This window comes from Equus przewalskii, chromosome 2, assembly GCF_037783145.1.
Source record: "Equus przewalskii isolate Varuska chromosome 2, EquPr2, whole genome shotgun sequence".
NCBI classification, from domain to species: domain Eukaryota; kingdom Metazoa; phylum Chordata; class Mammalia; order Perissodactyla; family Equidae; genus Equus; species Equus przewalskii.
In genome coordinates, this window is record NC_091832.1 from 35,552,410 (window position 1) to 35,574,525 (window position 22,116).

The following is a 22,116-nucleotide window of genomic DNA, read 5'->3' on the forward strand; positions in this document are numbered from 1 at the left end:
TCACCACTGCCCCTCAGGAGCCAGTCTTGGTTATTTCCTCACTTCATAGATGAGGAAACCGAGGCTCAGAGTGGGTAAGCCACATACCCCAGGTCACACAGCTTGAGTGGCAGAACTCGAGCAGGCCGCCCAATCCAGAGCCCGGGTTCAAGCCCCTCTCTGACGTGCTTCAAAGTCCACCCTCTTCCCCTCCACCCAGTGGCCTGTCAGTAAATTCTGCTGCCCGGGGGTCTCTGAGCATCAGTCGGCATCAGGTAAACCCAGTAATTAAAACATCCGGCTGGATGAATGGCACAGCTGAAGACACAGTTTGTGGGACTATATATGGAGGGGCATCCCCAAGGTCCAGAAAGGTGAAGTAACTTGTCCAAGGTCACACAGCTTACTGTGGGACGATGAAGACCTAGAATCCCGGGTCAGCCTTCTTCTCGGGCTCTCGCACCTTCTGCATCCAAGGGACCCCTCCTGGACCTCGAGCCCCCCAGCCTTGCCGTCTGGGGCCACATCGCCTCTCCTCTCCAGGCCTCGCTGCCCTCCAGGCATGGACAAGGCCGGGATGCCTGCTCGTGACCTTGGGCAGGGACGGGAGTGGTTTTAGCAATCTAAACACACTCCTTCCTCACATCGAGACGCAGAGTGCTGAGTGATTTGTATGCTCTGAGCACGTCAGCCCCTTTCAGGAGACAGAGAGGCTGCCTGAAAAGTCATTTTTCAGCATTTGACACAAAGTCTCTTTCGCTCTCTCACGAAGCCAGATAACCATCAGCAGCCGGGCCGATTAGAAAAAATATATACTTGGTACCGGGAAGCCAGGAAAAGAGGGAGCCAGCCCGTCCGTCTTCCTTCTCTCGTTTGGACGGGGCCTGGCGGCGGCTTTCCCACCGGCTCTGCCGATTGGGGCCAAAGGTTACCTTCCCCAGCGATCAGGGCCCTGGGAAAACGGCATCTTCCTGGGGGGCAGCACAGGCCAGGGCTTGGGAGTCATGAGAACAAGGGCTCAAGTCCCAGCTCTGCCCCTTCCTAGAGGTGTGACTGTGGGCAAGTCACTTCCCCTCTTGGAGCCTCAGTTGCTTCATCTGTCAAATGGGTACAACATGAGCGCCCACCACATGGGGCCGTTAGGTGGCTCAGACAAGATAATGCAGAGAACACTTGCCATGGGGTCTGGCGAACAGTGAGCTGTTGATAAACGTCAGCCCTGACGTGGGTTATTTCACGCGGCACCTTCGGGAGCCCGTGGGGCCCCCAGTAAGCCTTGGCTGTGAGGACAGACCCTGGGCTCTCTCGCTGACGTCTAAGTCTACTGGTTGTTAAGCTCTGGCCCTGCAGTGTGCGCCTGGATTCTGCAGACCCCCTGACCCCAGTCCTCGGGGGGCTTGTGGGAAAGGGAGAGAAGGTGACACCCAGGATGGGCAGCCCAGCTCCACCACTAAGGGGCGCCGACAGACACAGTTTCTCTGTCCTCCCCTTGCTCACCCTCCCCCCACCCAGCAGGAAGGAGCCTCCTCACTCAGCAGGGACTCAGGTGCGTGACCTTCCTCCCTGCATTGAGGTCGAATCCAGTCCTGCAGGGCGATACAGAATTCAGCTTAGCGAGCATCTAGTGATACTCGAATCTCTCCGCTCTCCCCCTACCACTGCCGGATCCGCTCAGCCCCCGGCCTCTCCCCGCCTCCCTGCCTCCAGCCTCTCTCCACCTGCTTCCAGGAAGAGCTTTCCTGCCCGGCACTCTGCAGTGCCTCCTCCCACCCCAACGTCTGTCTCAAGGGAAGGGAAATCCCAGAGAAACTTCCCATCGGCACCTCCCCTTCCCACCTCCTCCCTGGGCACGCGCCAGCCTCGCCCAGCTGCCTGCAGTCCAGAGGGCTCTGAGCACTCCCTCCAGCCTGAAGGGCTTCACACCTGCTGCTCACTCGGCTGCACTGACCTTCCCTCCCCTCTCCCTTCCCGTCACTGCACTGCCTCACCTGTCACGCTCGCCGTCACCTCCTCCGGGAAGCCTTCTCTGCCTCTCTCCCCCACCCCAGTCTGCCCACCTGGCTCCCCCTGGGCTCCCAGGATGCCCGCACTTTCCCCATGGCCAGTCTGTCTGTGTGTCCGTCTCCCTAGCCGACGGCCCCTCCTTCCCGTCTCTGTTCTCAGCTCCCAGCACATAACTGTGCTCAATAACTCTTTGTGGAATGGATGAATTTACAGGGCACCTGCAATGTGCTGCTCACTGTGTCAGGCTCTGAGAACACGGACTGGCCTGGAGAAGGTCAAGGCCAAGCGTCAAGGTGAGTGAGACTCACCATCCGAGAATTTAAGGTGCAAAAGAGAACGGGATTCGTTCCAGAAAGACACAAGCCACAGGCCTAGGGCAGCTCGGAGCAAGGGCTGGCACATCCTCACAGGGCGAGGGGATTTGGGAGTCTTCAGAGGGAAGGTGGTCTCTGTGGTAGGTTCAGAAGGATCCCGAAGGCAGAGAAGGAGAAGGGAGGGGCCCCTCCAAGACTGTTGTGAGCCTCATTCCAGCTCCGTTTCAGCTGATCTCCCACCACAGCACTCTAGCCATTCCAATCTACTCGGGGATCCCCAAGCCCCCCCAAACTGCCTTGCACCCTTCCTCTGGCAGACATGCCAGGCCCCCCACGGGAGGCAGCCTGGAGGGGTGGAATGAGAGCGAACCTTCATCAAAGACGCTCTTGGGTTCGAATCCAGCTTTCCCACTTTGTAGCCGTGTGACCTAGAGTGGGTCATTTAACCTTCTGGAGCTTCTGTGAAATTGGGGCAACATTACCCCCTTCAAAAGAGTGGGGACATTGAGTTTAATAGTGTCACCCCAACATTGTCTACCTAGAGCATCAGAATACGATCTTATTTGGAAATAGGGGCTTTGAAGATGTAATTGGCTAAGATGAGTAACGACTGGTGTGCTTATAAGAAGAGGAGAGACACACGCACACAGGCAGAATGCCACATGGCGATGATGGAGGCAGAGACTGGGGTGACGTGTCTACGAGCCAAGGCACACCAAGGATTGCTGACGACCACCAGAAGCTATGAGAGGCCGGGGGGGAAGCTTCCAGAGCCTTCGGAGGGAGCGTGGCCGTGCCGACACCTTGATTCCAGACTTTTCGCCTTCGAAGCTGGGAGAGAATAAATATCTGTTGTTTTTCGCCACCGAGGGTGTGGTAATTTGCTAGGGCAGCCCTAGAAAACTAATGCAGTGTGTGTAGGAGCCCCGAGATGGAGTTCATGTAAAGTGGTTAGCACGGAGCCTGCACACAGTAAATGCTCCAAACAAGTTAGCCCTCATTGCCTTTTATTAATTCAATAGACGTGCCTCCTTTCCCTTCCCGCTGCCAGCAGCTGAGACCTCCTGCTCCGCAGAAACAGGAATGCCGGTGGCTTCCCCGCTGACCCGTGCGCAGCATCCTTCACATCCAGCTTCATCCTAAATTCCTCCTATTATCTTAAATTCACTCATGGTCTGGGGACTTGAAAAATAAGCCACATGACCGTTTCTTCATAAAATCACAGAGTCTCTGGGTCACAAAGAATCTCAGAGTGACTCATCTGATCCTTTTCTGGTTCCTGAACGTCCTCTAAATCTGCACGCTCACAGATACCCTCCCTGGACACACACAGATACCCGCCCTACGTGTGTACACACACACACACACTCAGGAAAACTCGCTTCCCTTCAGCTCGCCCCACTGCAGACTAATATTTGTATATTGCGAGAGTGGAATAGACAAACATCCCAGTAGACCACAGGTCTCTTCTACCCCAGCCCCCGGTGGCTCTCATCTCTCTTGGAATCGATTCCAGACTCTGAGCCTGGGCCCCAAGGCCCTGCAGGGGTTGGCCCCTGACCACAGCTCCCACCACCCAACCCGGGTCCCCCGGCCCTGGAATGCGCCCACTCCCCTCACCTTTATGCTGAGCTTCTCTCTGTTCATTGTTCCCCTGCCCCATACATCCTTGGGCTCGTCCCTGCTTCGTTCAGCTGCCAAGTCAAATGTCACCTCCTCACGCTGCCCTCCCTGACGGCCCCTGACCCAGCCCTCAGCCCCTCCGTGAACCCGGAGTGCTCGTTCCTCTGTCAGGGTGTCTCCTGCCCATAGAGTGAAGGCTCCGTGAGGACCGGGTCCCTTCTGCCCGCCCACCCCTGGGTTCCCCTCAGCAGATGCTCAGGAGATGGGTGTTGAATATTTGAATTGAATCAGTTCACTGCCCTTTGTTTTTCAAAAAAACGTCCACTTTTATTTTCTTGTTTAATTCTCACAAACGCTTTCTGGCAGAAGAAAAGAAAAACGGAACTCAGAATGGAACTTGGTACAGAAGTCACCAGCCGGCGTCCACCCAGACGACTGTCAAGCAAGGGGACAGACTTGAGGCCAGGTCGTCTGACCCCCCAACACACACGCACAGATACAAATCCGAACTGGGCCGTAGGACCCTAGGCCGGAGGCTGAACCTCACTGGTCCTCAGTGAGCCCGGCTGCTGACCGGGCAATGGCCTCTGTCCTCTCTGCGGCCCCCGGGCAGCCACAGGACAATGCTCCTGGGCATGGTGATGCTGCTGCCGCCAGCATCAGGCGGTGCTGACTGCATCAGGCTCAGTTCTGAGCCCTTTACAGACACACAGACTCACTGATGACCCCCATCTATTCTACGAAGCTGGTGTTGTTCCTATCCTGTGGGTGACAAGACGGAGGCACAGAGAGAGGCTAACAAATATACCCTGGGGGAGCCAGGATGCAGCCTCCGGTGGCCTGGCCCAGAGCCATGCCCACGCCATGTGCGCATCATAGGCGGGGAGGCACCGCAGAGCCCCCTCCGGCTGCAGCCCCGCAGGAGCGCCAGGAGGGCAGAACTATCCCCATTTTGCAAAGGCAGGAAATAGGCTCCTGGAGACCGAGCTACGGATGCTCAGCTGGTGAATGGCAGAGCCAAGGGTCAAACCCAGGCTTGCTTGGCTCCAAAGCAGGTGCTCAGAACGGCCGGGCTCTTCTGCTGCCTGAAGCCTGGTCGGAAAGGAAGACGCACAAGACGGGGAAGGGGAAGCCGCGGCAGCCCCCAGGAGGCCGGGGAGGAAGGGGAGCTGCTCAGTCGACTCTCAGAAGAGGCAGGTGCCACAGGCCTGGGGTCAGGCAGGGCCAGCACCTTCAGCAAAGGCCTTCTGCCCTCGCCCCACCCACCCCCGGCTCCACCTCCGAGACCCGCTGAGGGATCGGAACCACTCACTGCCCTAAGACCAGATGCCCAGGTTGCAAACAGATCTGAGCACCAGAACACAGCGGGTAGGGACCGGATGGAGCCCCTAGCAGATGCCACGTTCAAAAGAGAAGCACAGGACAACAGTGACAAATGGGAATTCAGCACAAAAGCATCCAAATGACGGGAGAAAAACAGAGCCAGATGGGCCCGGCCTCCCCGACCAGCAAGGCGGCCACAGGCCAGCACTGCTCCGGTCGCCAGCTCGCACCCACGGCAAGGGCCCACCTGCATGCCCCCTACGCAGCCGGCTGTATGGACGGCTTCCCCTTGGCCTGGAATGTCCTCTGTTTCACCCCCTCCTCCCCCAGCAGAGCGAACCCTGGCATATCTGCTCCCACTCCTGCAAGCCCGCTCGGCCTCCTGGGACCCTCGGCCCACTCTGCCATTCCTCTAGGTATGTAATCCACGTGCAAGCTTATCCTTTGATCACGCCCTTCCTGTGGGCACAGGACTTCACAGTTTATAAGGCAGCTCTTTCACATCCACTGCCTCAAGGGACCCTGATAACGGTGAGTTGGGTGCTATTATTCCCATTGGACATGTGAGGCTCAGAGAAGGCAAGTGACTGGCCTTAGGTCACACAGCTAGAAACCATGAGACACAGAACTAAAAGTCTGAGGCTTCATGCTAAGTCAACGGTCTGGCCAGCTGAGAGCAGGTGGCACACAATAGGTGCTTAACAAGGAATGGGTGAATGCAGGAGGTCACTGAGGTTGATGTAGCTCTTTTTTTTTCTCCCGCCCAATTTTTTCCTTCTGGGTTCCCAGAGCCTCTCAGGGTCACCTCACCGTCTGAAATCTCTGCAGGGAAGAAAAGAGGGTAGGGGGACTCCTGCACGCTGCCTTGTCCACTCCGGAGTCATGTCAGCCACTGGCAGGCCAGCCCTGATGCCCCCCAGCGTCCCTGGAGGACTTGGCTGCCATCCGCCCAGGATAACCTGGCAGTCCCCTCAACCACAGGCCAAGATCCCCGAGGATAAGGCCCAGCTGAGTGCACCCTGGCCCCGGGGAGATGGCGTGACAGCAGGCCATGTTTTACAAGCTCACAAATCCCCGATAAGAGGGGCCGGGCGGCTGGCTCCGGCGAGATAAGGAGATGCCCCCTCCCCCTCGCCCGCCTCGCTGAGCACCCACGCCAGGGGAAGGAAGAGGGGCCAGAACTGACATCTGATGAGTACCTGCTCCAGCCCCCACGGCCCCAGCTGCCAGACAGACGGACATTACAATGACCCACTGGACCGGCTCACTGGCCCCGCTTTGCAGAGGAAAGGAGGCAGGACGAACTGCGGCATGGGAACTTCCGCAGCCCGGGACCACCCGTCACGGATGCCGGCGAATGCTGACCCACCACTTACTGCGGTCACACACACCAAGCACCCTCGCCTCCAACACCCCCTGGGGCGAGTGTGTTCATGCGTCCATTTCACAGATGAGAAACTGAGGTACGGGGAGGCTGGTCAGCGTCTGCCACAGGCTGGGCTCTGGGGCACAGACCATGAGACGGAGAGCTGTGTGCAGGAGGGTGCTTGGGGTGCCTGGGGACAGCCCTGTGTAGGGGTGCAGGGCGGAGGACAGGCAGAGGGGAGCTGGGCTGTGGGGCCTCAGCCGGTCCCACTGGGGGCCCTGGAGCTGAGACAACCCTTCAAAGTTACCTGAACTGAGGCAAGAGGACAGGGCCCTTGTGTCCCATCGAGCCGCCACTGGATGGGACTGCCTCTGGGGAGGCATGACCTTGGGGTAGGTGGTGGCCTTCAAGGGCAATTCCGTAACAGAGGCTCAGCTGTGAGCAGCCTGGGGCGTGAGTGCCCCGGGCCCCGCCCGCAGAGCCAGCTCACAGGATGACCAGCCCTGCCCAGCCACTGAATTATTACCCTAAGCCATCTCGCTGAATAAACTCAGGATCCAAATTTAGTTCTCTGCTCCTTTCAGAGAGAGAGGGATTTACAGAGCAAGGGGGAGGCATGTGCCTCAAAGTTAGGCAACCTTGGCTTCCAGGCCTGGCCTGCCGCCGCCCAGCTCTGGTCCTGCACTTCTGGCTAAAGGCAGGGACCCAGCTGGACCCCCTGTCTCTCTGGGCTCTGACCCTGGCATTCTCTGTTCCCATCCTCACCCGGCGGAGCCGAGGGCAGTGCCAGCCCGTCTCTGACTCTTGCAGGGGTCCCCGCCCCTCACCCCTGTAGCAGCCGAGAGCCTGTGGGGGCCACATGTCCCCAGCACCACAGGCCAGGCCAGCGCGGCATCAGCTCAGCCAATCAAAGGGCAATGACTAAGAGTAAGGTCTGGAGGAGCAGATGACCGAGGTTCAAATCCCAGCCCTGACACGTCCCAGCTGTGAGTCCCTGAGTAGGTGACTTGACTTCTCTGTGCCTCCGTTCCCACCTGTAACCGGGAACTGTCATCGGGTCACCATCCCCACGGGAACTCAGGAGCTAACGTGGTAAACATTCAGCACAGTGCCCGGCACGCAGGAAGCCCCCGTACATCAGCTGTCACCACCACCACTGTCACCCAGCTGAGGATGCTGCCAGCACGGCAGGGTCTGTCCCCGTCCCCTCCCCTCACGCTGACAACCTCCGAGAAAGTCCAAGTTCCAAAATGTCAGCGTTATGAATTCACCTCCTCTGCTTTCTCTTCCTCTCCGTGTATTTATATCTCAGTTTGTGAGGATGTGGTGAAAGTCTCCTCTCCCAGCTAGCAACTCAGCCTCTCCCGCCGTGATCTAATCAAAGACCATATTTTACCCGCGTGCAAGAACCCAAAGGCCATATTTCACGGGGGCGATCTAATCAGCGCACTGTATTTCCAGGGTGGGGATCTAAATTCATGGTTATATTTCATGGCTTGAGATCTCATCACGAGGCAATATTTCACACCGGGGATCTCATCCCCGGGGTGGACCGCACGGTTGGGAGATCAGAGCAGCTCAACGTGACTTTTTCCTCCTCTTTTTTTCCCCCCTTAATTTATTCTTATGTTTCAGGAAAAGTGAAGGCACCCTAGCAAGCCATGACCTTGCCAACCGTGAGGTCATTGCTGATGAAAAGGGGAGACTTTGCTCGATGGCGATTCCCCCAGCCCTCTCTCATGTCGCCAAAACCTCTTGGGATGTAAGTGGGTTTGCAGGGTTCCTCCCAAATCTAGGAGGGACCCCCAGATTCAATGTCCAAACACAGTTCCTTATTCATTCATTCATTAATTCATTCTACAAGTGTTCTGAGTGCCTGCTTAGTGCCAAGAACAGTGCTTGGGATCAGCGAGCCAGAGAGGAATAAGATATTACCACCTGTCATGGACTGAACGTTTGTGGACCCCCAGAATCTGTATATTGCAGCTTTAACCCCCAATGTATGCTCTTCGGAAGCAGAGCCTCTGGGAGGGGATTGGGTTTCAATGAGGTCATGTGGGTGGGGCCTCCATGCTGGGGTTAGTGTCCTTATCAGAAGAGAAAGAGAGACCAGAGTTCACTCTCTCTCTCTCTCTGCCACGTGGGGACACAGCGAGAAAGTGGCCACATGCAGGCCAGGCAGAGAGTCCACCTCAGGAACCGAATCTGCTGGCCCTTTGGTCTTGGACTCGGAGCCTCCAGAACCGGGAGAAATAACCATCCAAGGCAGTCTGTTACGGAGCCCAGGCTGGCTGACCCCCCACAGTGGTGACACTGCTGTCCCAGCAGCGGCAGGCATCCTACAGAGAGTCCCAGGAGGGGTGACAGTTGCTCTAGGACGAGTGCACTGAAGGAGGGCAGGGCTGTGAGCCTGCGGACCCCAGATTCAGCTGGGAAGACCTCCTGCGCCGGGTGCCGTGGGAATGGCAACCCAGAGGAGGAGCAGGAGCTGCCCGGTTGGCGTTGGGGGAGGTAGGGAGACAATGAGAGGAGGGAAGGGAATTCTGGGTGGCGGGAAAGGCATAGGCCAAGGCCCTGAGGGTCGAGGGGCCCTGTTCAATCAGACGGACAGAGAGAGGACCAGCGGCTTGGGAGGAGGCTGGAGCGGGGGACGAACCCAGGCGGCCAGGTCGGTGATCTCAATCCTGACGACTCTGCGCTGTGGGACCTGGGGCCGGAGTTGCTTAACTGGTTTGGGCTTCAGTTTCCTCGTCTGTAAAATGGGATCATAATAGTGCTACTTCTGAGCATTCTGAACTTTTGCTAGAAACGAAAGGAAGCCACCAGTGGGTCTGGGGAAGGATCAGATCGGCGTTAGACCCTGCCAGCTGCTACTTGGAGAACAGATTCCAGGAGGGGAAAGGAAGCCAGGGGCCCAGCGAGGATGCTCCTGAGAAAATAGGGGCGAGATGCCAGACTCTGCAGCCGAGGAGGGGGCAGCTCCGACTGATATTTTGGAGGGATCCTTACAGGCCTTGGGGAGCGATGGGCCGTGGCGAGTGAGGGAGAGGGAGGCGGGGAGACTGACTCCCACGTACCTGGCTTTCAGACAGATGGCATCCGTCTCATTCCTCAGTAGTTCTCGGGCAGGGAGGGAGTGATGCAGAGGGAGAGAGAGACTAAGATTCAACAATCCATTTCCCAATCACCTAGAAACTCACTGATGGGGGAAGATTTCCAAGCCCCCTCCCTCCGAGCCCTCCCTCTAATAGCTCTGCCTTCTCCGAGCCAATTTCGAGCAAATCAGTCTCCCAGGTAGGAACGGAAAGCTACGAGATATTCCAACACAATAAGTGTTTGGGGACCGGGAATAAAGGCTTCTGGGGAGCTTAGAAATTCTCATTTAAATATCACAGCTCATCACTCCCCTCATTGCCGGTACATCGCCGCCATGTCTCCAACAATCTTCCAAAACGCGTGATGCTTTGCCATTTTGCAAAGCACTTTCACCCGCTTTATTTCGACTGATTCTCACGACAGCCCCCTGGGAGGCGAGTGGCAGCCTGCCTACCGTACAGGTGGAGAAACTGAGGCTCAGAGACGGGAAACGACTCACCAGCTATGGAGACACGGTGACGTGGAGACAATTCTGATAGAAGCAAATGCACACTGAGCCCCTGTTCTGTGCCTGGCGCTCTTGGAGGGACTTCAGACATTTTGACTTATTCGCCCATTTTTCAGAGGGGGAAACTGAGGCACGGAGAGGCAAAGTTGCTTGCCCAAGGCCACATAGCTAGTAAGTGGTAGAGCTGGGATCCCAACCCAGGAAGTCCCCCCAAATCTATCATTAGCCACCAGGTTGGACATCCTCATAATTAGGAAGGAGGAATTCAGCTCGGATCTGCCCAGTGTCCATGTAACAACACTGTAGCCGTCTGTGGGCCACACACCCGCGCGTTAAATGCCGGAGAAATGCCGCTAGGAATTACAAACCCACATGGATCCTGCCGCCTGGAGAAACTCGGCTGGGGACACACTGTGTTTCACTGTTTCTCCTCAGTCACTGACTTTAACATTTGGAATCCACTCGAAGCTGGGTCAGGGGAGTATTTCCTAGAAGGTCACAGAAATAAGCAGCCAGCTTCCAAACCTGAATCTCAGAGATTGACAGAAGGGTGGACTGGGCGTGTCCCTGACATTCTGCTAGTCCCAGATGGGTCAGCCCCAGCCATCATGCAGTCTGTGGGGACGCCTTGTTCCCTTTCTGCAAAGGTAAGCCAGGGAGCTGGGACCCCCCCAGGCTTTGGAGCTGTACAGAGATGGGTTCCAATCTCTCAGAATTAAGATGGAGGATCCGACACATTGCATACAAGACAGGACACACATTCCACGTAAGGCATAAAAGGTGGCCAAGTGCCACAGGGCGGCTGGGCATAGGCAAGTGTCCAGCCACCCACCCTCACTGCAGATAACATGCAGGTGCAGACCGTCCTTCCACCTGTGGGCAGGACACCAGCAAAACCTGGGCTGGCTTCTAGTATAGGGTAAGGCTCCTGATGCCTGAATCTTCCTATCTCCGGGGCAGCCTGGGGTGCCTTCCCTGCAGGACAAGAAACCTGTCAGCGTGACCGCCAGTCGCTGGCCTGCAGCCGGGGTACGGTGGGAGCCCAGAGATGTGTCTCATTTGAATCTCGTTCGAGGAAAATGATTAAAGCTTCAGAGGGATTAATTTACGAGGAAAGATTAAAGGAACTAAATCTGTGTAGCTTGGCTTAACCATGGCTGAGATTGGGGACTTTGGGGACATTTCCAAATATTTGAAGAGAGTGGCGACCTGGGGAGGGGGCGGGAGAGGAGGGTTTGGCCCAGAAGAAGGAAATGAGGGGATGGGGACCAGGAATGACGACAAAGATGAAATTGGAATATGCCTCATCATCTGTGAAATAACGGCCGACATAGGCACTCATTCTGTGACGCCTGAGGATGAGGGGCTCAATGGACATGATGTACTTTAATGCTATGCTTGAGGACATCTGCTTTTCAGATAGGGAAACTGAGGCACAGAGAGGGAAAGTTACCTGCACGAAGTCCATGGCTGATGAGGGTCAGAATGCGAACCCAAGCTGGCCTGCCCCCTAACCATTGTGCTGAGTTACCTCGTGATGGCTTGTTCAGCAAATACCCGCTCCCCTCTCCCTCTCTCTGGGCAGAAATACCCCCCACCCCATCAATCTAGAGCTTGGTCATGTGACTTTTGGCCAGTGGGATGTTAGATGCCAGCAGCAGCTTGCAGTGGGCTTACACAGTGCGACGCAGCCCTCTTGCCCTTCTGTCCTCTCCACGAAAGGAGCTCTCCTCAGGAGCTGCTGTCCCGCAGCTGGGACCCCGGAATGAAGACACATGGGGCTGAGCTGAGCTCAGTCCACACCCTGGAGCCTAGCCCAGTTGAACCCACAGCTTAGACAGAACCGCCCGACTGAACCCAGTCCAGATCAGCCGACCCCCACCCCACTGTAGGTCCATGGTGGTGAGGACCAATGATTGTTTTAAGCCACTAAGTTTGGGGCTGGTTGTCACACAGTGCTAGGTGTTACGTATCTTGCGATGTTAGAACGCTGCTCGCGAACTTCCACAACCAGCGCTCATGCCAGCTCTCCAGGCTCCTCTCTGACCTCACGCCCATTGGTACCAAATGCACAAGGTTCTCATTGTTCCTAGAATATTCTTTGACTGCCATATATCTTGTGGACTCGAATTCACCTTTTGCCTGCTATATCGAGGTATAATTTACATAAAAGAAAATTCAGCGGTTCACAGATACAGTCTGTTCTTATGGAGTTTACAACGAAATCGGGAAGGGCAGCCCCCAAACCTCAGGGCCGGAGGGTGCCTCAAAGTTGGTGGAATCGAGGCCTTTATTCTATCATCGGTGGGGAAACTGAGTTTCAGAGAGGCAGTGTGTAGTAGAGCTGGGCGGCCAGACTCCTGGCATAGTGCTCGACCCAATGCCCCAACAGCATCCTTCAGACCGCCAGGGGAGGGGACCTCTTCAGCCAGCCAGCAGGTTCTGACATGGACTGCAAGGCAAGATCACGCCCCAGCCGCCTCCCTTGGGGGCTCCCCAGGCTGCTTTGAGAAGAGCACAGGGTTCGGTGACTCTGTTAGGAAAAGGGTACTGCCGAGGCGGGGGCAGCCTGGTGGGGGACGGGGCACGGACGCATCCTATAATCCCCAGCAGGTAAAGAAGGGTGATGCCGTGTCCGCTTGATAAGGACAGTGTCGGCGGTTCTGTCTCGGGACTCACGTGATTCATCAGGGGTACGAGAGAGGAGAGCATGGGCGCCTGGGGCGTGGATCAAGTGGATGGACACAGAGGTGGAATCCACAGGAAATTTCTGCAGGTGGAAAGGCCACCAACCCCGTTGGGCACGTTGGCCCCGTTCCCACCTATTTGTAATGAGGAACTCCCTCCCAGGCTGTAACGGACAGGGGACAGGCAGCTTGGTGGGGCAATGAGAGGATGGAATTCAGAACTGTGTCTCATGTTTCACTCATTCATTCATTCATGCATGCATTCACTCATTGAACAGCGATGACCGGGACGGACACAGTGTCTTTTTTCTCATGACACTCACGAGTCACTTAGTTACACCCATGGCAGCTGCTCTGTGGAAGACTGAGGTTCTGTGACCACTCGCAGCAAGTAGACGGGACCCAGGCCAGGGGTCAGGAACAACAGGAAGAAGTTACCCTCGAGAGACGCTTCCTGGAAACCATGGTGGGCCTTTTCACTTTCTGGTGGAAAGGAAGCGTGGCCTGCCGCATGCTCAGGGCTTTGCCTACATAAATAAAGGGTTCAGACCTGATTTAAAGGATAACGAAGGGCGTGCCTGGCATAGGGCAGACAGCCACAGATCTGCATCTCATCCAGCTCTGGAACTTTCTGGCTGGGAAAATGTGCGCAAGTTTCTTCTCTGAATCCACTTTCCTTATTTATAGCTGAGCTCACCAGACACGAAATGAAGGTAAGCCCCCTCCCGCTCAGTGTCCGTTCTAAGGACAGCAGTGGATTCGAGGTGGGAGCGTGGGCTTAAGAAAGGCCCCCAACTGCCCCGGATGCTGCCTGGACCACACTGCCCCCTCGGGTAGCCCAAAGATGCTGCAGGCCAGTCACGCCCCTAAGAGCTGGAACAAAGGTCAGCACCTTCAGAAGTCTCCCCCACCCCCTGCCACCAACCCTGCAAACACTTGGAGGACATTCAAGAGACAGCGAGCTGACATCTTGTCCCAACGGGGCAGAGGGGCACCTTTCCGGGTCTGGCAGGGACTCTCCACCAGGAGCAGGGAGGGGCTTGGGATCAAGGGCCGGTCACTGGCCGGGCCCTGCTCTCAAGACACTCACCCATTATCTCATCTAGTCCGCACCACAATCTAAAGGCCCTTCTTATTATCGGCACGCACAGAGTTTGGGCTGCTCAAGCCCGAAGACCCTGGGCCAAAACCGCGTTTGGGTCCATGCTTGCGGTCCTCTAACTAAATGCACTGTCACATCGATGTCACAGCCGCGGTTAGACAAGAAGCTGAGCGGGGCTGTGGCTCCCGTCTATTTGGCGTTGGGCAGAGCAGTGCACAACTCACCATGACGTGGAGGATGTGGCTTCAGAAATACCGGGCAGGTGGTACATGGTGCCAGACAACCCCCCTCAATAACTGAGGGCATCCCAGCTCCTGCAGGCATCAAGCTCTGAGCCGGGGACCAGGAGGAGGGGACGACAGGAGGAATGCCCCTTCTCTTCCCTGGGGAGCAGCTGCGGCTGGCAGAGGGGAGCGCTGAGCCTCTGGTGACTGCAGGAATCACAGGTGGGGAAACGGAGGCCCAGAGGGCAGGGGTCTGCACAGGTCCCACAGGGCAGGCGCTTCAACTGGGGCCCCAGCTCCTGGTCATCTCAACACCCCCAACTCCCAAAAGACAGCCTAGAAGGCTCTGGGGCAGACAGGAGTCGGAGAGGAAACCATCAGCCTCCTGTGCCCTCACCCAGCCTCTGCACCTTCCAGACCCCTTCTCAGCTGCACCTTGGACTTTCCACACTGGGTTTTACCGAGGGATGCTGTCTGGGGCCTGCCTGTTTGTCTTTCCAGACCTCAGCACCCCCAATGGTGGAATGAGGTGATACCTCCCCGTATGGAGTCAGGGGGACTCAACAACCCAATGTGGCAGGTACCACGACTGTCGTAGCTCCCACGTGCCAGAAATGTCCCATTCATTCATTCATTCTTCAACAAATATTTACGGAGCGTGCATGGGATGCCAGGCTCTGCTCTGGATGCTAAGGTCACAGTCCTCACCCCTATGGAGTTTATGGTCTAGAGACCACAACCAAGGAAACATCGAAACATATTAATATATGGTGTATATGGTACCATAAGTTTGTATTTGTCACACAATGGGATAGTAGGAAGTGATAAATACATTAAGAAAACTGAGCAGAAAGGGGACAGAGTGAAAGGTCAGCAAAGACCCCACTGGGACAGCGACATCAGAGGAGAGACACCAAGGAGGCGAGGAAGTGAGGGACGTGGATACCAGGGGAGGGGAGAGGAGAAACCCAAGGCCCCGAGCCTGCGGTGTGCCTGGAGCTTCCTGGAACCAAAGAAGTCGGGACAGCTAAGGCAGGGTGAGTTACTCATAATTATTATTATTACTTTTGCTATTGATTGTAATTTATTATTATTCCTCAATGTAATACATGACCTGTGCCTAAAAGATGGGGTCCGAGCTTCCAAATCCAGGCAAGCCTTAGGCGGTTCCAGCTTCCCTGGGGACCCTCTCCCCCAGGATGCTCCTCCTCACCAGCTGCCGCTTCCCTGGGTGGAGCAGCAGCCCCACCCCAGCCCAGGACAGGGGACCGACTCATTCATCTGGGCTAGCAGACATGGTGCCTGGGGCCCACGAAAACGTTCTAATTTTGATTCCTTTTACGTCAGGGGGAACACAAGAACGTAATAATAATGAATATATAACCATGAATCCAGCTGGGATTGTATTTGCCTTTATACCAATGAGATCATAAATTATACATTTTAATACTTTTATATGAGGAAGGGGCCCACGGAGGCGACAGTGCCAGGCTGCGAGAGTCTCACTGCCGCTGCTCTGGGGGAGGGGGGCGGGCGTGGAAATTTGCTCCTTGCTTTGGTCGCCCCCAGGCTGCCCCTTGGCCCCTCCAGGACCTCGGGCCGGGAAGGCTGGAGCTCAAACCAGCTACCTGTTGAGCTGCCAGGAGCCTCTGCCACCTGTCCGGCCCCCTGACAGATGGAGCCCCCGCTCAGCTCAGGCTCAGACAGGAACCGGTGACCGATGGCCGGCTGCTCCCTGTCCCCTCTCCCACGAGCCACATCTCCCCGACGGCTGCTGCCTCCACTTCTTGGTGAGTCCCCCTTCCTTCCCCTTAAATCTAGGGAAGTGGTGATTTAATATTAATATTTATTCATGCACTCAATTCTTTCCCTGTTAAATAATTTCTCAGCTGTCGGAGGCTTCTGAAGGCTAATTTAAAACAGGTGTCGTGGTTATGTAACTTATGCCCTCAGATCCTCAGAGAGAAGGGGGGACCGCCTCCCCGCGCCCACCACCCACCCTGCTCTGAGGGGGCTGGGTCACATGGACACACCGTCCTCCACGAGCCAAGCCCCCAGGGTGGGAGATGGGGAGACGCCCACACCGCTGGCTGGCTGGAGAGGCTTCCAACGTGGCTTTACTCCAAAAGGGAGGAGGGGCTGGCAGGAAAGGGGACGGGGGAGAAAACGAGAGGAAAAGGACATTCGAGGTGGTGCTGAACAAGCCGGGCACGTAGAATAACAATAATAGGACAACAGCTAACACGGGGACAGAATTTAACATGTGCCTGGCACCGTGCCTTGCGTTTTACACATAATAACTCATTTAATGCTTACACACCTAGTGAGTTCCGGACTATCATCCCCGCTTCACAGGTGAGGAAACTGAGGCAGCACGAGGTTAGATAACTCGTCTGATAGCACATACCAGTAAGAGGCGGGTCAGGGATCTGAACCCAGGAAGACAGAGAGGTGGCTGACCCTGAGTCAGCCTCTTGGTGGCCAAAAGGCCTCTGTGAGGTTCCACTTTGTGTAAAACGGAGGAAATGCAGCTTAATTGCAAAGAGTTATTAAGAGGGTAAGAAGAGCTGGGGGAACCGGGCTGCGTGCATCTTTAGGATGCGTAGAGCAAGTCATCAAGAAATGGACGGAGGTTGACACACAGTAGGGGTGCAGGAGACATTCTCCCCTCCTCTCTCCTTCCAGCCCGCACTGCATGTTCTTCTCTCTCTCTCTGTCTTCCTTTCTTCTCTTTCCCAACAACCTCACACTTCAAGGTTATGTCTGTCACAGCTGATTGAAATCTAAGTGATCGCTAAGCACTGGCCAATGACAGCTTGCAAAACAAAGGCAACTCAGTCCCACTGTGGCCAACTTCCCACCCCTCCAGCCTGCGACTCTGGCATGTTGACTGTCTGGGGGGCTTCTCAACCATAACCCCTGCCCCGGGGATAAGCTGGCTGATCCCAGGGCTTCTCTATCCACCCCCAGGAGGAGCAAATTCAGATTTTCACTGTCTTCTCCACCCATCAAGAAGCTTGATTTGCTATAGGGTATATTTTGAAGACAACAGGCATATTGAATATGGCTTTTCAAAGTACTTGTGCCACCTGCCCCAGTCCGTTCTCGAAGACACAGCATCTTCCCTGGCACAGGGACATTGCTCTAAGGGGAGGGAATTCCCAGCCGGAGTGATGAGAGAGGAGTAACACAGTCATTCCTCCGGCACTATGCAAACCCATGCAAATTAATGAATGCAGACCACATCAATAAGTGCATTTGTAAACGAGAGCTGAGGGGGCAGAACGAGGCAGTAATCAACTGGAAAAAAATATCAGAGAAAGCTTGTAAGTGGGCAACGACCTGTGTTTGTTTTATTCACATGTGAGGTGAGTACAGACAGATTCCTATGTATGCACCAATGTGTGTACACACACACAAACATACATTCGCACACACGCGCCCACAGTTCTTGCCAGCCATATCTGGTACGTTCTCAGAACTCTGTTGGACTGTTCTGGGCCGAGACAAAACTGGGAGCCTTGCACCTCCTGCCGGGTGGCCTGGGCCCTTCAGACAGCGTCCACTGATTGAATTACCCCTGGCTCTTGATCCTCTGTGCCACCAGAGCCCACGCAATCCTCAGTTCAAGGAAGGGCCTGTCTCCAAAGTTCACCGACAAGTCAGCTTCTCGGATCAGGCGATATGTCTTCCCGGAGAAGAAATGCCGGTGGATGCAATAAAGAAAATCGTGCTGAAAGCACAGACTTTGAGGATGGTGCACTTCAGCAAGTAACTGAGCCATTCGCGTCCTCCTCTGTAAAAGGGGAGTGAAAATATCCGCCAGCCTCAAATGGGTTGAAAAATGAAAGGACATCCAGCGTGTGTCTAGTGCCCAGAACACAGGAAGCACTCACTAAACCGCCGCTGTGGCTGGCGGTGTCACTGCTAATGCGACAGCTGCACTGCTGTCATTGTGGATGGGTGTCAGGTCCTGGGGTGTTCCCCAAAGTCCCCTCAGGCCTGGGGGTAGCTGACAAGGTTTTATTTGTATTTGTGGCTACCAATGATGGGAAACACTTTCCTTGGGGAATTGCTCTGTATCCTAAATTCTCTGTGGGGACCCCTGCACTCCTCCCAGCTCACCCGGAAAGAGGACGCAGGCCCCCCAGAGCACCGGGTGGCCAGGAGGTGGGAGGGAAGGAAGATGAAGGCAGGAAGAAACTCCTGATCACCACTTACATGCTGATTCTCCGCATCAGTGGGAAAAGGTTTTCTCCCTGGGAAATTCATCCTTGCAGAGCACCTGCCAGGTGCCACGAGGTGCCCTCCTTACATGGCGTCCCTCAGTCTTGATGACAGGCCTGAGAGGTGGGCATCACTGCCCTGTTTTCCAGGTGGGGCCTCGAAGGCTCAGGGAAGCAGTCAGTTACTCTCAAGATCGTCCGTCAGAGCCCGAGGAGGCCAGACTGGAATTCAGGTCCCTTGGGCTCCAGAGACCACGCTCTTTCCTTAACTTTACCGCGATGATGCCTCCAGGTGTCTAAACAATGGAGCCCAAGTGTCGGGTGTCCACAGCTCCGGCGTGTGTAAGCCGAGGGTGCCCCCAGCCCCCTCCTGCAGTTATCCGAGCAAATGAAGAATTCTGTCTTCCCCAAAGGAACTCCCCACATGACGCTGCCTTGAAGATGCTCCCTGTCCCCACCCTCGAGACGCAGCCCTCGGCCTTGCTCCTAACCAGGCTCATTGCTGTGTGTCCATACTTAAGGCCTTGGACATGTCTGAGCCTCGTTCTGCAGGTTCATAAGGTCCGGGCCAGTCATGGAGTCCTTCCTCCTCCACAAGGAGCGGGGCACACACTCAGCGGGGCGAGCCCACACCCAGAGGGTGCTCAGGGATTGGCAGAGAGCCAGCATCCTACAAATGCACGGGTCGGTTGGGAGTGGTCTAGCACCAGGAGCAAGGACCCGTGGCTGGCCTCTGCCAGGGCCCCTGCGCCCCTCCTCCAAGAGGGCTGGGAGGATTAATATTAGCACAATCATTTTAATCAGGGTGTGATTAACAGGCGCATGCATAATTCACGGGCTCTCCCCTGCCTGGCTTGGCTTTGGGAGGGGGCAGGGGCCGGCAGCAGCTCATGCGCTCTCCCTCCACCTCACCTGCCACTCCTCGGTGCTGGGGGAGGCACCTCCACGTGGCTGGGCCGCTGGGGAAGGAGAGTTGGAGCAGCCCGTGCTCAGGGGACCCCACACAAGGGACCGAACAGAGGGAGCCCTCCTCTAGGTTCTCCCCAGGACACTCTAGCCAAGAGGGAAAGGCGAGGAGGGGAGGCCCCAGGCTGCCCTTAACCTTGGGGTCCACCTCCCGCCCCCTCACAGCCCCCATGTCCCCCTAGGGGCTGCCTTGTTGCTCCATGCCCAGCTTCCCCTGAATCCTGCAGGCCACCCTTTCTCTCTTCGCTCCTATCTTCTGCTGCGGCTAACTCCACACACTTAGTCCCCACTGGGTAAAACAGGGGCTATTGTTTGTCCTACATCCACACCCTTCAACCTCAGATTTCACCAAGTGTCAGAGCTGGAAGGACCTGCTTACATCAAGCAATCTAATTGCCTCCAGCGGAAATACAGCCCAGGGGGGCGAATGACTTGCCTGAGGCCACAGAGCACATCTGCAGCTGAGCTGAAACAGAATTCTGATTTTGGGGGGGCCTGCCCCATGGCTGAGTGGTTAAGTTTGCACGCTCCGCTTCAGGCAGCCCCGGGTTCACGGGTTCGGATCCTGGGCGCAGACCTAGCACCGCTGGTCAAGCCACACTGTAGAGCATCCCACACAAAACAGAGGAAGACTGGCACAGATGTTAGCTCAGGGACAATCTTCCTCAAGCAAAAAGAGGATGATTGGCAACAGATGTTAGTTCAGGGCCAATCTTCCTCACAAAAAAAAAAAAAAAAAAGGAAAAAGAATTCTGATTTCTTGGACTCTCAAGACAGAGAGCTTTACTCAAACTCCAGATGAGGGTCACACAGATATCTGAGTGTGTGTTTCAGGGGTGCAGGGCAGGGGTAAGTGCTGGGAGTTTGAAACCTGGCTTGGCCACTTGCTGTGTGACTTTGGACAAGTTACTCATCCTCTCTGAGCCTCGGTCACATCATCTGCAAAACGACAGTGATGGGATGGGTCCCCCTGAGGGGGCTGTGGCGATAAGAATAGTGCAGAAGCATCTAGCCTAGAGCCTCATAGACCGTAAGTACTCAATAAATGGTATCATTTGGCTCCAGATGGGCCCCCAGAAGCAGACCCAAGACAAGGATTTCAGTGTATGTAGGTTATTTTGGTTGGGAGGGGGCGGTCCAGAAAACTCCATCAGGGCCCTGGAGGAGCCAGACTGAGTATGTCAGCAGGCAGCTTACCACGGTGGGTGACAGGCTTAGTCCCCTGGGCGGTGACCTCTGGGAACCAGTGGCAACACAAGCCTGTGGGGTATCCCGCCCGAGGGGAGAAGGTGCCGGGCTGTTGGGTGGGAAATGGGCTCTGCCAGACAAAGAAGGCCGCCAGGCACAGCAGCGTGCTCTGCGTGAGCAAGCCAGGGGATGCGAGTGGTACCCACAGCATCCGCTCCACGGTTAACCAGCTTCTTGCACCACCAGGGGCGTGGGAGGGACTCCCGGGTCTGATCAGCACTTCTCCTCGCGCCTTCAGACCCGTGCATTTCGCTCACTTCAAAGCTTCCGTGTCGTCAGCAGGAGGAAGGGCGGCAATGAAGCATGAACGTTTGGGCGAAGATAAAGGAAAAACTGCCCATCTGGGAAGATGCTGGAATGCTGGCTACGAGGATTTGGGGAACATGTGGGATTCCCTCCCTGGAGCGCCTCGGGGGTCTCTGGTGACACAAGGGAACCAGAGAGGTTTCGATCGAGGACCTCAGCAGCACAGACCCCAGGGCCTGGGCATTTCTGCATTCCCCGCAGGAACACGGTGGTGAGAGGGACACACGAAGCCACGGAACGAACACGGCTGAACTCCCCGGAGCACCCAGGTGTGTAAGGCATTATTTTTACACTCAAATAAACCCAGAACTGGTATCTCCTTATGATGGAATACTACTCAGCAATAAAAAGGAGCTAACCACTGCTCCACACAACCACATGGGTAAATCTTGAAAGCATTACGCTAACTGAAGGAAGCCAGACCCAGAGACATAAACCAGGTTTCCATTTACAGGAAATTCTAGAAAAGGCCAAACCATGGCGCCTGGGAGCAGATCAGGGGTCGCCTGGGCCCAGGGGTGGGGACAAGGGGGCATGAAGGGACTTTGGTGGGGATGGACGGGTTCTGTATCTTGATTGTGGTGGTATTGACATGACTGCATATATTTGTCAAAATCCCTCTAATTGGACAAAGTGGGTGACTGTTTTGCAGGTAAATTCTGCCTCCAATGAAGCTGATTTAAAAAAATAAGGAACATGAATAAACCCAAGGTGTCTCAAGGTGTCTTGTGGATCAAGTCACACACAAACCTTCAAATTCAGGCAGATTTTCTTTCTTTTTTTTTTTTTTTTTTTGAGGAAGATTAGTTCTGAGCTAACACCTGCTGCCAATCCTCCTCTTTTTGCTGAGGAAGACTGGCCCTGAGCTAACATCCATGCCCATCTTCCTCTACTTTATATGTGGGACGCCTACCACAGCATGGCTTGCCAAGCAGTGTCATGTCCGCACCCGGGATCCAAACCGGCACACCCTGGGCCGCTGAAGCGGAACGTGCGAACTTAACCACTGCGCCACCGGGCCGGCCCCTCAGGCAGATTTATGCCCAAGTTCCAGCTCTGTCCCCTTGCAAGCTATGTGCTAAAGGACTTGGGGCGAGTCCCTTCACCTCTGGGCGCCTAAACGTTCTTGCATGTACGATGGTGC

General features: G+C 55.6%; 1 protein-coding gene and 1 long non-coding RNA gene across 11 annotated transcripts in view; one reads left to right on the forward strand and one right to left on the reverse strand.

Moving 5' to 3' along the window:
* The window catches only part of IGSF21 (immunoglobin superfamily member 21), a 242,232-nt gene that overhangs the window by 165,527 nt on the left and 54,589 nt on the right, over positions 1-22,116 (reverse strand). The gene's annotated exons all lie outside the window — the stretch shown is intronic.
* LOC103558495 (uncharacterized) lies at positions 15,809-21,733 on the forward strand. Its single transcript, XR_546738.2, has 3 exons — positions 15,809-16,016; positions 20,946-21,241; positions 21,625-21,733. It is a non-coding gene; the product is annotated as an uncharacterized lncRNA (long non-coding RNA).